The following is a 12,883-nucleotide window of genomic DNA, read 5'->3' as shown; positions in this document are numbered from 1 at the left end:
TAACATTTTTTTTAGAGTATAAGTAAGACAGAGAGAGGATTTTTTAATCTTTTATTTCCTTTCATACTTTTTCTCTCTACTTGCTTTTACTCTCCTTCTTCTTCTCACGTTGGTTTTTCATACAGATATTTTATCAAACACTTAACAGGCACTCTTAAATCTCAATTTTTCTCATGGCACCAAAGGATTTAATCATTGATGGAGCTAAATTTGTTCCAAACAACTATGCTGCAATTCTTGATCATGCTGAAGCTCCATCTGAATTGCATTTTGTGCAAGATCTTCTTGTACACAGTGAGATTGGGTATGCATTGACCCAGCCTTCAGTCTTTTCGAGCCAACAAGTTCTGACATTTTGGCGGACTGGGCACTTTGATAATGGTGGTACACATGGCACTCCCAGTATTGTTTTCGAAGTGGGTGATTCTTCATATGCAGTCACTCCTGGTACAATACGCAAGGCTCTACATCTCCCAGAAGGATGTACTTTTTCAATTCCAGAGGAATTAGCTCTTCAGGAGTTAATGGCCAGTTTGGGGTATGAACAGAGTTTGGCAAAGCTTGGGCAGTTGAAACGGGCTCATATCAGAAGGGAATGGAGCTTCTTCTTTGACTGTATCACTAAAGCTTTTGGGAACAAGTGTTCAAATTTTGATGATATTTCTATAATGAGTCAGCACATCGGGTATGCTATAATAAACCAAACTCATTTTGATTTTGCAACTGCTATAATTGGTTTTATTGGGGATAGGATGACAGAGGATAGGAATGTTGTTTACTTTGCTAGATTCTGTCAACTTATATATACTTTTTGTACTGATGAACCTCAATTAGTCAGTTCCTCAACTCCACCTTTTAAGGTTGCAAAACATTACTTTAATGACCTGTTAAATGCTGACACTAAGAAATCAGTGGTTAGACCTCTACAGATTCCTCAGTCTGTAAAAGAGATCTTAGTAAATGCTGATCCTGATACTTATAGATCTGTTTATTCTGATGTCCAACCAACAACAACCTCCCAAACACCACAACAACCATCAGCACCTACCACTCATTCTACTCAACCAACCCTCAGGCAATATATCAAATCCTATCTCTCCACTTCACAGACAGTTCAACCCTTATCCTCAGCACCTACTGTGAAGCCTTCATCTTCCAAACCTAAGAGGACAAAGACTGTTCCTCAAACACCTCAAAAGAGAAGGAGGATTGCTTTGAGAGATGAATCTGATACTGAGGAACAGGTTCCTTCTTCAGAACCTGTTGTTGAAGAAGCTGAGAAAGTGACTTCTCAGAAGGATTCTGGAATTGGGGGATCTAGGCTTCTCAAGAGGCTTAAAAGAATGACTATTCCTGAAACTCCCAAGGAATCCATACCTACAAAGAGATACAAGAAAGGCCAGTTTCAGATGATGAAGAAGCAGCAGCTAAGGAAGGGGATCAGGAATCTCTGATCTCACAAGAAAAGGAATTTGCTAAAGTCACTTCTTCTTCATCAATTCCATCTCAGGAAGCTGTTTCTGAAAAGGTCAACACACCATCTGTATCTCCTGTTGATCCAGGTACAAGTGTTGATATTGATGTTCAAAACTTGGTTATGCCTGAAGTAATTCTCTTAGAAGCTCCAACAGCAAATAATCCATCAACAACACCTATTACTGATGCTGTACAAACTCCAGAGTTATCTACTACACCTTCTCTGCATCTAGTTGCTGATGATCAGAATATAGGTGAGCATCCAGATATGGCTGTTGATCAGAACTTAGAACCAGATCAACAATTAGAGGATGCTGAAGCCTCCATTGCTACTCACACTGTTATTTTATCAGAAGATACTGATTCTTTAAGTTCTGATGCTGCAAATGCTGGAGATACTGGTGATGTTGCTCCAAATGCAGATGTTGATGAAGCAGGTCCTTCAGGACATGCTTCTCAACAAACTATTCTTAAGTCTGAACTTGTTAAGAAGTTTGTTACCAGAGAAACACCAGTGCCTTGGAGTGAAACTCCTGCAGGACATGAGTGGACTAAGAAATGGAACTCAGTCACCTGTGCTCCTTCTGTACAGAATCTGGCTGAGCAATTGACAAAAGCTGATGAGATGTTAAATACTGATGATTTCAAAACACAGCTTAGAGTCACTGCATTGAGTACTAAACATTTACAAGGTCTACATTCAAATACTCATGCAGAGTTACATCTCTTAAGGGAAGAACTAATGAAGCAAGAACAAGTTCACAAGATTGATAAGAAAAATTTCTTCCAACCTACCTTTGACAGGATTGCTTATATTGAGAAGACTCAAGAAATACAACAAGCTCAGATTGATGATATTCTGAAAAATCAAGCTTCTCAGCAATCTCAACTTACTAAAATCCAAGCCTCAGTGGAATTGCTTGTCTCTCTTCTACTACCTGCTGATGCTAAAAAGGGGGAGAAAGTAATTACGTCCAAATGCAAGCCTGACAAAACACTGAAAGGAAAGGATGATGAAAAGGATGAACAAGGAAGCTCTGGAATGGGTAGAGGTCATAGTCAAGGTAGAGGTTTCACATCAAGAAAAGTTGAAATCACAAGTCACAGGACAAGTTCTGATACTGGGAAAAGAATTAGTTCTGCTACTGGTAAAAGGATAAGTTCTGATGAACTTTTAGATCTTGATGAAGAAATGTCAAGACAGTTATTTCTTTAGGAAAATCCAGGAATGGACTTGGAGAGTTTAATGGAAGAAGAAGCCAGACTTAAATCAGAGAAAGTCACATCTAAATCTGAAGCTTCTGGTAAAAAGACACTTCCAAAACTCAAAGGCATTGTGATAAAAGAAAAAGAAAGAACAAATACTGAAGCAATATTGGCTAAATCACAACCGCGGATAGATCCAAGATCCAAGGGTAAAGAAAAGGTTGGTGAACCTATCAAGGTTTATGTGCCTCCTGAGAATGAAAAAATCACTGATAAAAAGGATGATCTTGCTCTGACTTCAAGAAAAGTTCTTAAAACAACCTCTGACATGGCTCAAGTTGTTCAGAGTCAAGATATAGTAAGTTCTGATATTCCAAAGAAGCAAGTAACCTCTGACACAGCTCAAGTTAACTTGATATCAGAAGATAGACCAAAGACACTCCTACCAGGATTCACTAAAGCAAAACAGACTCAACCTTTGAAGACTGCTGCAAGTGGTTTTGAAGCAAGAGTAGTTACTGGAAAGGAAGCAAGAGATAAAACTGGATTGGGAAGTGCTGATGAAAGAAGAATACAGAACACTACCAATTATCCAACTTCCTTGAGTGAACCAGGTATTGGAGCAACTCCTGAGAGATTGAATCAACTAGAATTTGTACAAATGGTTTACCATACCTACTTGAAAGAACACATCTTGTTGTACTTTATGACAGATGGTAGGGTTTATCATATAAGGCAAAATATCATTCTATTGAAGTATTTTGAAGAATTGGAGCATGTACTATTCTTACTTCAAGTGGATGACAGATTGACAGGAAGTGCTGCAAACTATTTGAAGGATCAGATTCAGAGACAGAAAAGACTTTATTCTGTTAAGTCTGACAGCACATATGTTCCAAAGTACAGAGATCACAAGGGTGATATAGTTGAAATGAAGCCCAACACTGCTCAAATTATAACTACCTTTCTGGGTTACAGGGCTGTGGAATTCAATCTTGAGTCTGATAAAGCTTATTTGATCAGATTAGATCAGGATATAAGAAAAGCAAAGATTAATGATCTCAGGGCTACACTTTTTCAAATTGGTGAAGATAATGCAGAGCTTAAAGATGCTAAAAGGAGGATGATTGATGAACTTAGATATGTTGAGAGATGTTTGTTGAAGAACTATCTCAGAACAACTCCTGACATCAGAGAGATCAGAAGATGAAGCCAAGTCAAGATCTACAACTGATTAAATTCTGATATTTGTACAGACTGAAGCTGTTATCAGAAGTTAAATATTGGTAAAGCTTTAAGGACTGTAAGTTGTAGTTATCTAGTATAATTCTCATGCATTTGTACTTAATGTTTTTGACATCATTAAATATCTGTTAAACTTGTATATTATGCTAATTTACAAGTTGGGGGAGATTGTTAGATATATTTGATAATGTCATGGCTAATGTGATTTATGTTTAGTGTTCAGATCTTACTTAAACAGGATAAATCAGTACTTACTGGAAGTCAGGACTTAAGGATATCAGTACTTATATTATCAGGAGATAATCATCAGAAGATGGATATCAGAACTTAAGTGCTGAAGGACGTTCAGATAAAGATAGTAGCTGATTAAAGGAAAGAAGATCGAGATAAACATAAGAAGAGATATGCATGAAGAAGGAATTCTATGAAGAATAGAATACTTGGAAGAAAAGATATCTGATTGATATATTTTAGGAAGCAGAATTATATTCCATATCAATTAGTGATTATCTTGTAACTGTGTAGTATATAAACACAGACATAGGGTTTACACTAAAAGTGTTATCATATTCGAAGAGATTATTCATTGTAACCCTAGCAGCTCTCGTGATATTTGTTCATCACTGAGAGGTAACAGTTCCATATTGTAACAGACTTTATTGTTTCAATAAAGTTTGTTTTCTGTTATTTGAGTTATTAAAGTTCGATTTGATTGTACTATACACTGTATTCACCCCCTCTACAGTGTGTGTGACCTAACATTATATGTGTTGATGTTGGTTACAAGTAGTGGAAATGGCAAGATCTTGTTGTGGTTGTTAAGTAGTGGACTTGTTGCACATGTTCAGGTTTGTGCAGAGAATTCGGCCATGAAATAATCTGTAAAGTATAAACTACTAGACATGAAAATCTAGATATTGTTTTGTAGTTTCGGTACATATAAAGAACGTCGCGAGACTGATTTACGGTTTAGGAGTTATGGCCGATTTAGTGAAACGCATTTCTGTGAGAACACACTTACGGATTGTGGAGTTGTGTGATGATTTTGGAACCATAAAAATTATAATTTGACTATAGAAAAATCATGGTAACTGGATATTACAGTAGTCAAGAAGACCCAAAAATAATTTCATTAAAATATTAATTTTCCAATTTTATAAATATGTTGGAACCAAAGTCGCGCGGTAATGCTACACGACGCGTAGCCACTGCCTAGCTACTGCCCTGTTTTGATTAAATCTGGGAAATTAGTTTTCTAAAAAGGACAGAATTTATTTTTGATTAGAAATTAGAAGTTATCTAGATCGTGCACGCAATGACGGGGTGTCGATTGATTTAACGGTTTGTGTGTTATGAGCGTTTTAGTAAAACTAGTGCGAATAGTAGAACTCCATAGTCGACCGAACTTTGGAAATGTTTTCACCTATTTAAATTCATATTTTCAAATCGAAACTTTTGTGATAATTATCAAAAAAACTCAAGAACTCCATGAGATGGTTTTGCATTTAAATCTTAATTTTTCGATTTATTAAAAATGCTAGCGTGCAAGTCGCGTAATAGTAATTCAATGAAAAGTCAACTATGGAAGTACTACTTTGACCGCCCGTTTTGGCCAAGTTAATAATATAATTTGGAGATGATCAAAACACGAGAGTTGTTAAGGATTGTAAGAAGAACACATAGGTGTGTCGAACGAGATTTTAAATGGACAGTAACGAGGTGTGAGATGTCGTTAGTTAAATGAACCCGAGAGAGTGAAGATCGGGTAGAGTGAGTCTACTTAGAATAAGTCGATCATTGGTTAACCCGACTAACAGAGGTTATATTATGTCTTGGTAGAGGTTCCAGGACCGAGAGGGATACATCAAGGTAGAGCTTGGACATCAGGCAAGTTTACGAAACCCTATCACAAATTATCCATGCTATATATACTGTTGTGATATTGATGCCATGATTTACAGTTTGAAAATATATGCTTGTCTGTGATATCAATACATTCAAACTATGCGATTGCTTACGAAAACAAACTTCATTTTATACGAGTATGAGGTATTGAAGCGAAATTTTAATATAATACAAGATAGTGGGAGTCGGAGATATTTTAAATCGATTTAATTCCGGAACGAGCCGGACGCGAAATATTTCTATTTCAATAAACAAAGTACTTTCGCGTAACATACATATTAAGCGAACGATTGAGATTTGATTTATAATTATAAGAGATAATCGAATATTCACTTAAGCGATATCCTATTTGATTATTTATTTATAAGTAATACTTAAAGAGTTACTAAAATATCCGGAAAATACTTAAAGAGATATTGAAAAGTTTTTAAATCAATTCACTCTATTTAAAATACATGTAACCATTCGAAGGATAATTATAAGATATCAAATCCTGTCTTAAGTATTTAATTAAGATTTTTATCAATTCATTGAACCTTATTGAGAAACATTTTGTACTTAAGGTTTCATCAATTCATTGAACCCTTCTTAAAAATATTATGAGACCGTAAATATTTAATATTACGTACCTCTAAAAATCATTTAAAAATAGACATAGTTCCCAAGGATACTTTCTAAATTATTCAAAATCCTTGGAAGAGACCAATCATCTGAAACTTATCAAAACCTTAGGGCACTTAGTCTAGAAGCATAAGGGTTTTGCTTCCTCGCTCAATGAAAAACAAGTGAACAATATATATATAAAACTTTACTATAGTTAAGGGTTTGAAAATGATTTTAAATTCAAAACTCCGACAACTCCCTAGGATCAATTGAATTAAAAGTGATGAATAAATCATCTTATTTAAAGGTCAACTCAGAACGATCTATTCCTTCGATAAAGGATTTTGTGTAAATGATATAATTATTTTAGGACTGGAATATGGCCTGCCCGGCACGGAGAGGTATCGGGTAGTCACCAGGCGCGGAGTGGCGCAGTGTACAGTTATATGGTCTCTGTGACCATTGACTTTCGGACTTGCATGGAAATGGGCAACCATCGTGTAATGTCTTGATAAGCCCAAAGGCGGCTAGGTTTGTATTCCTTTTACTAGTTGAGAAAATTTCGTACTTGGCTGATCACCAGTACGTGGTTTATTCCAGTATAGTCATTTTCTTCCATTTTGGAAAATTGTTGTGCAATCTACAACAGAAGGCCGATAAGGCTGAGTTTTAAATCATGAGATACATGATGTGAATATCAAATCCAGTTTATAATTCTGGTTCGAGTAAAATCTTGAAGTTTGAAAAAGAGATGGATACAAGTATAAAGTGGATATAATGTTATAGTTGATTTTGAGAATATTACAAGTTTGACAAGCATATATGTTTTCAGAAATCTTTGATAAATATGAAGTACATTTATTGTTATATATATATGTATACATATAAATATATATATACCTTGTTGAGCCATAGTGCTCACTCTTGCTTTTATATATCATATCACAACAGATAGCCAGTATGCTGGAGAGAAGGTAATTGTGTGGAGAATACGTAGACTTCCCACAAACTTTTTGCAGCTTTGCTCAGGTGGACCAGAGTATACAGATTGGATGCTGTTCGAGTTAGAAATATTCATAACTTCATTTAGAGGTTATGAGTAATAGTGTGAGATCCTAGAAAGTGTATTTGATGTGTAATAACAGATGTTATTGGTTATGTATTGTTTCTAAGATTATAACTTGTATGTGTGAAGGCTTGGGGTCTATGAGGTGGTTTTATTAAATCATGGGGATTAACACATGTGACAAAGGATTGGATGGATATGTGACGACCCAGATTCCTAACCCCGGATTTGGGGGTGTTACAGTCATTAAAAATCTTCCACCACCTAATTCTGTGAAAGGAATCCGTAGTTTTCTTGGTCATGCGGGTTTTTATCGGCATTTCATCAAGGACTTCTCGAAGATATCAAAGCTGTTGTGCAACTTGCTCGAGAAGGATATTCCTTTCAAATTTGATGATGAATGCTTGGAGGCATTCGACACTCTCAAGAAGAGTTTGACAACTGCACCAGTTATTACGGCACCTGATTGTACAGAGCCTTTTGAGATGATGTGTGATGCGAGTGATTATGCGGCGGGCGCAGTTCTTGGGCAGCGCAAGAATAATCTCTTTCATATGGTTTACTATGCTAGTAAGACTTTAAATGGAGCTCAAATGATCTACACCACTACTGAGAAGGAGCTTTTGGCTATAGTCATTGGTTTCGAAAAATTTCGATCTTATTTGCTTGGGACGAAGGTGACAGTGTTCACTGATCATGCGGCCATTCGCTATTTGATTTCCAAGAAGGATTTGAAGCCTAGACTTATTCGTTGGGTGCTCTTGCTATAGGAATTTGAGTTAGAGATCAAGGATCGAAAAGGTACTGAGAATCAAGTAGCTGACCATCTCTCTAGATTGGAGAATCCCGATTCTACTTCACATGATAAGACATTGATCAATGAATCTTTTCCGGATGAGCAGTTGTTCGCAGTTCAGGAGGTAGAGCCATGGTTCGCAGATATTGTGAACCATCTCGTCAGTAATATAATGTCTCCTAATATGAATACAGCTCAAAAGAAGAAGTTTCTGCATGAGATGAAGTGGTATATGTGGGATGAACCATATTTGTTTAGACAAGGAGCTGACCAGATCATCAGGAGATGTATCCCATTCTGTGAGACGGAGGGGATATTACGAGACTGCCACTCCACAGTTTATGGTGGACATTATGGTGGTGAGAAGATGGCAACTCGTATTCTACAAACAGGTTTTTTCTGGCCTACTTTGTTTAAGGATGTTCATCAGTTTGTTTTAAGGTGTGATCGTTGCCAAAGAGTGGGGAATCTTATGAGGAAGGATGAGATACCGTTAAATATGATGCTTAAAGACAAGGTCTTTGATGTTTGGGGAATCGATTTCATGGGGCCATTTGTCTCATCCTGCAATAATCAGTACATCTTGCTGGCAGTCGATTATGTCACAAAATGGGTAGAAGTCAAGGCTCTCCCGACGAATGATGCAAAGGTAGTGTTGAATTTTCTTTATAAGCAGATTTTCACAAGGTTTGGAACGCCACGAGTAATCATAAGTGATGAGGGGTCGCATTTCTGCAACTGTAAGTTCACTTCTATGATGCAGCACTAAAATGTGAATCATCGTGTTGCTACTGCCTATCACCCGCAAACGAATGGTCAAGCGGAAGTGTCTAATAGAGAGATCAAGCACATTCTAGAGAAAGTTGTTTGTCCGTCAAGGAAGGATTGGTCTTTAAAGCTCGATGAAGCTGTTTGGTCTTACAGAACATCATACAAGACTCCACTTGGGATGTCCCCGTTTCAACTTGTTTATGGTAAGGGATGTCATTTACCTGCGGAGCTTGATCATAAGGCCTATTGGGCGTTGAAGAAGTTGAACCTTGATCTATATGCAGCTGGAAAGAAGCGAATGCTTCAGTTAAATGAACTTGATGAATTTCGACTCCAAGCATACGAGAACAAAAAAATATACAAGGAAAAAGTGAAAAGGTGGCACGACAGGAAGCTATATCCTAAGTCATTTGTTCTGGGGCAGCAAGTTCTCTTATTCAACTCTCGTCTCCGACTTTTTCCAGGAAAGTTGAAATCAAGGTGGTCTGGACCTTTTATTGTCAACACTGTGTTTCCACATGGAGCGGTGGAGATTTTTGAGAATGATCCGGGCCAAGCATTCAAGGTTAATGGTCAGCGTTTGAAGCATTACTATGGGGACACGGAAAACTAGAAAGTGGTTAGTGCCGTTTTATTGTCGACTTGAGCGAAGTACCCTACATCAAGCTAATGACGAAAAAGAAGCGCTTCTTGGGAGGCAACCCATGGTTTGTGACTATAGGAACCCTTAGAAGTTAGTAACCTATCCAAAACCACAAAAAAATCTGAAAAACCAGGCCAAGAATTTTTTTCCAGAAGGTCCCCGAGCGCCCGCTTAGCTCTGCTGAGCGACCGCTCACGCTCAGCTTTGCTGAGCAACCGCTCAGGGCCTGACTGCCTGAATTTTTTTTAGACTAATAAAAAACATAAAAAAAATCAGAAAATACAAAAATACAAACACAAACCCACAACCCACGAGCTATTTTCCCATAAACCCATATTTTTAACCCTCAACCCCACTCCTAATCAAATTTTAACCCTAATATTTACCCTATATATACATACAACTATTCCATATACTCACCCATACACTTTCAAACCTTAAACTCTCTCCTATATTCAAAAACACAAAACTTAAGCACTTTTTCTCAGTTTCAATGGCACCTAAGAGATCCAGGACGATTGATAGCAGCAACACTGCTCCTACTGTTGATTCTTCGAGGGGTACTGCTGCGAGACCTCGTTTATTTGATAAGGCTGCTGAGGAGGAGTATACTAGGCTTCTGGGTAAGCCAATTTTGAAGGAGAGGGGATTCTTACCATCGGGAAAGGATGGTAAGTTGTTGCCGATGATTGCTGAAAAGGGTTGGATTTCTTTCTGTGAGTCACCAGAGGCAGTTCCGATGAGCGTGGTTCACGAGTTCTATACGAACGCAAAGGTTGAAAAGAATGGGTTTTCTGTTGTGCGTGGGTTTACGGTGGATTATCATCCTGCGGCGATTCGCCATGTGATTGGGCAGCGACAGAGGAAGCCCACGGAGGAGAATTGGAATGAGAAGACTGATTTTGACTTGGATTTGATTTGTGCTACTCTTTGTAGGCCGGGCACGGTTTGGACGTTCAAGACTGGGACTAATGAGTATCATCATTTTCCGGCGATTGCGATATATAGGTATGCCCGTGCATGGAATGCCTTTATTTGTGCTAATATTCTGCCTACTTCACATGCACATGAGATTACAGTTGAGTGAGCACAGTTGTTATGGGGTATTTTGAATGAGGAGTACTATGTGGACCTTGGTGAATTCATCTACCAAGGAATTCTGAAGTTTTTGAAGGGAGCGAAGCACATGAACATCCCTTATGCATCTACAGTTACAAAGCTTTGCCAAGCAGTAGGAGTTCAGTGGCCTTCTCACGAGCAGTTGCAGATGCAGGCCACTCCTATTGATTTCAGGACTCTGAATGCGATGCAGGAGTGGACTGGTGGAGAGCCCGAGGAGCATGAGCTGGGTTATCGTCTTCCAGGAGGGCGTCCAGTAGCTGGTGCTACCATGGCGAGACCGGGGCGTGATGAGGCAGGCTCTTCTAGAGCTCATGAGGGTGCTGGCATAACTGATGCCCAGTATAGAAATGCTGTCAAGGAGGATGGATGCTATGTACGAGATGCAAAGGAGGTTTGCTCAGGAGCTCACCCTTGCACTTGGGACTGCTTTTAGAGGCCTTGGAGCTGACATCCAGTGGCCCATTTTTGGTGAGGACTCTGCGTATCCGCCTCCTGATACTCTACCCTCTGAGGGTGATGATGATTTCTCCGAGTAGGTATACCCTGTGTTCCTTTCTACTACCTTCACTGGGGACAGTGAAGATTTTAAGTTTGGGGGTGGTAGTTAAGGAATATTTTGTGTGTGTCATATAGTTGCATATTCATGATAGTTTAGTTCATATAATTGCATATTTTTTCTATATAGTTTTTTTATTATTATTTTATTTTATAGCTTTATTTATTATGGCATTTAGCTCATGCATTTACCATGATCCCTTTTGCGTTGCTTTACCAATTGATTTGTGATATTGATGTGAGTGTAGTGATAGCGTTAAAGTGATGTTGAGTCTTGTAGGTTGACGTGCATGCTAGAAACACTTGTAATTTCACTAAGTCTTAGAGAATGCTTAAGGACTAGATTGTTGTCATGGTTTGATGGTTTTCAAGGTTAATCTATTGATTATGCTTAGAATTTATAATAGGTTCTTAGTGATAATATGCATGAAAAGAAAAATTGGAGTAAAAATTGGAATTCATTGCTAATTGTGGCTAGGCGTCAAATGACTAGTAGCCGACTCGTATTTTTATGCGAGTAGTCTAGGGTTGAGCAAGATGGAGTGAAACGCACTTGCTCAGAAATTTGAAAAAAAAAGGAAAAAAAATAGAAAAGAAAAGAATAGAAAAAATAATAATAAAGAGTTAATGCATAATTGATCACGAGTGGGCTATTTGGTATTTGAGTTATTAAGTTCTTAGGGGACTTTATACCTAGTGACCTAAGGCTTTTAAAGTCTGGGATCCGCTAACCTAACGCTCGCTACATGGATGCCATTGTATAAGTCTTTTGTGGACCTCACTCATTGCACGGTCAAATAAGCATTTGTTTGTGTGTTCAATAAAAAGCATGATTCTGTAATAAGCTCTAGTAATCTTGAAGTGCTATAAGTCATTTCGTGCCTAAAATTTATTCTTCGTATAATCATGTGATTGCCTTGAGGATAGTCGAGTTACGATAATTGATCTAGTTTCGAAGCATATCTGTTAAGCATCCTCACACACCATGTTTCTGGTTGCATGTTAGTTTGCATGATTTGATTGATCTTTATTCGCCTAATTGCATTTGTTGAGATGTCGTAAGTTGGTTGGTTTGGTCGTAGTGAGGGGGATCGCTGAATTTCATATAGATTACATTCATGCATATTTTTATTTTTTTTTGAGTCTGTGACGCTTGAGGACAAGCATCAATTTGAGTTTTGGGGTGTGATAAGTGGCATTTTATACCACTTAGAACGTCTTATAATAGCTTAAATTGATGTCTTGAAATCAAGTATTTTGTGTATTTGATGATTACTTGCATTTGTGGAGAGATTTCATTAAGGATAAGCCTTCGCATGTGTTTGGCATTGCAAGTGGGAAGATAGGAGCAGAATGCAGCAAGGAACGGGAGCAAAACAGAGATTTTTCCAGAAAGGTTCCGAGCGCCCGCTCAGCTCTGCTGAGCGACCGCTCAGGAAGCTGAGCGCCCGCTCAGGATTGCTGAGCGGCCGCTCAGGGACGTAAATTAAAATAA

Source organism: Apium graveolens, chromosome 3 (genome assembly GCF_009905375.1).
Source record: "Apium graveolens cultivar Ventura chromosome 3, ASM990537v1, whole genome shotgun sequence".
Lineage (NCBI taxonomy): Eukaryota > Viridiplantae > Streptophyta > Magnoliopsida > Apiales > Apiaceae > Apium > Apium graveolens.
Note: the sequence above shows the minus strand (reverse complement) of the source record.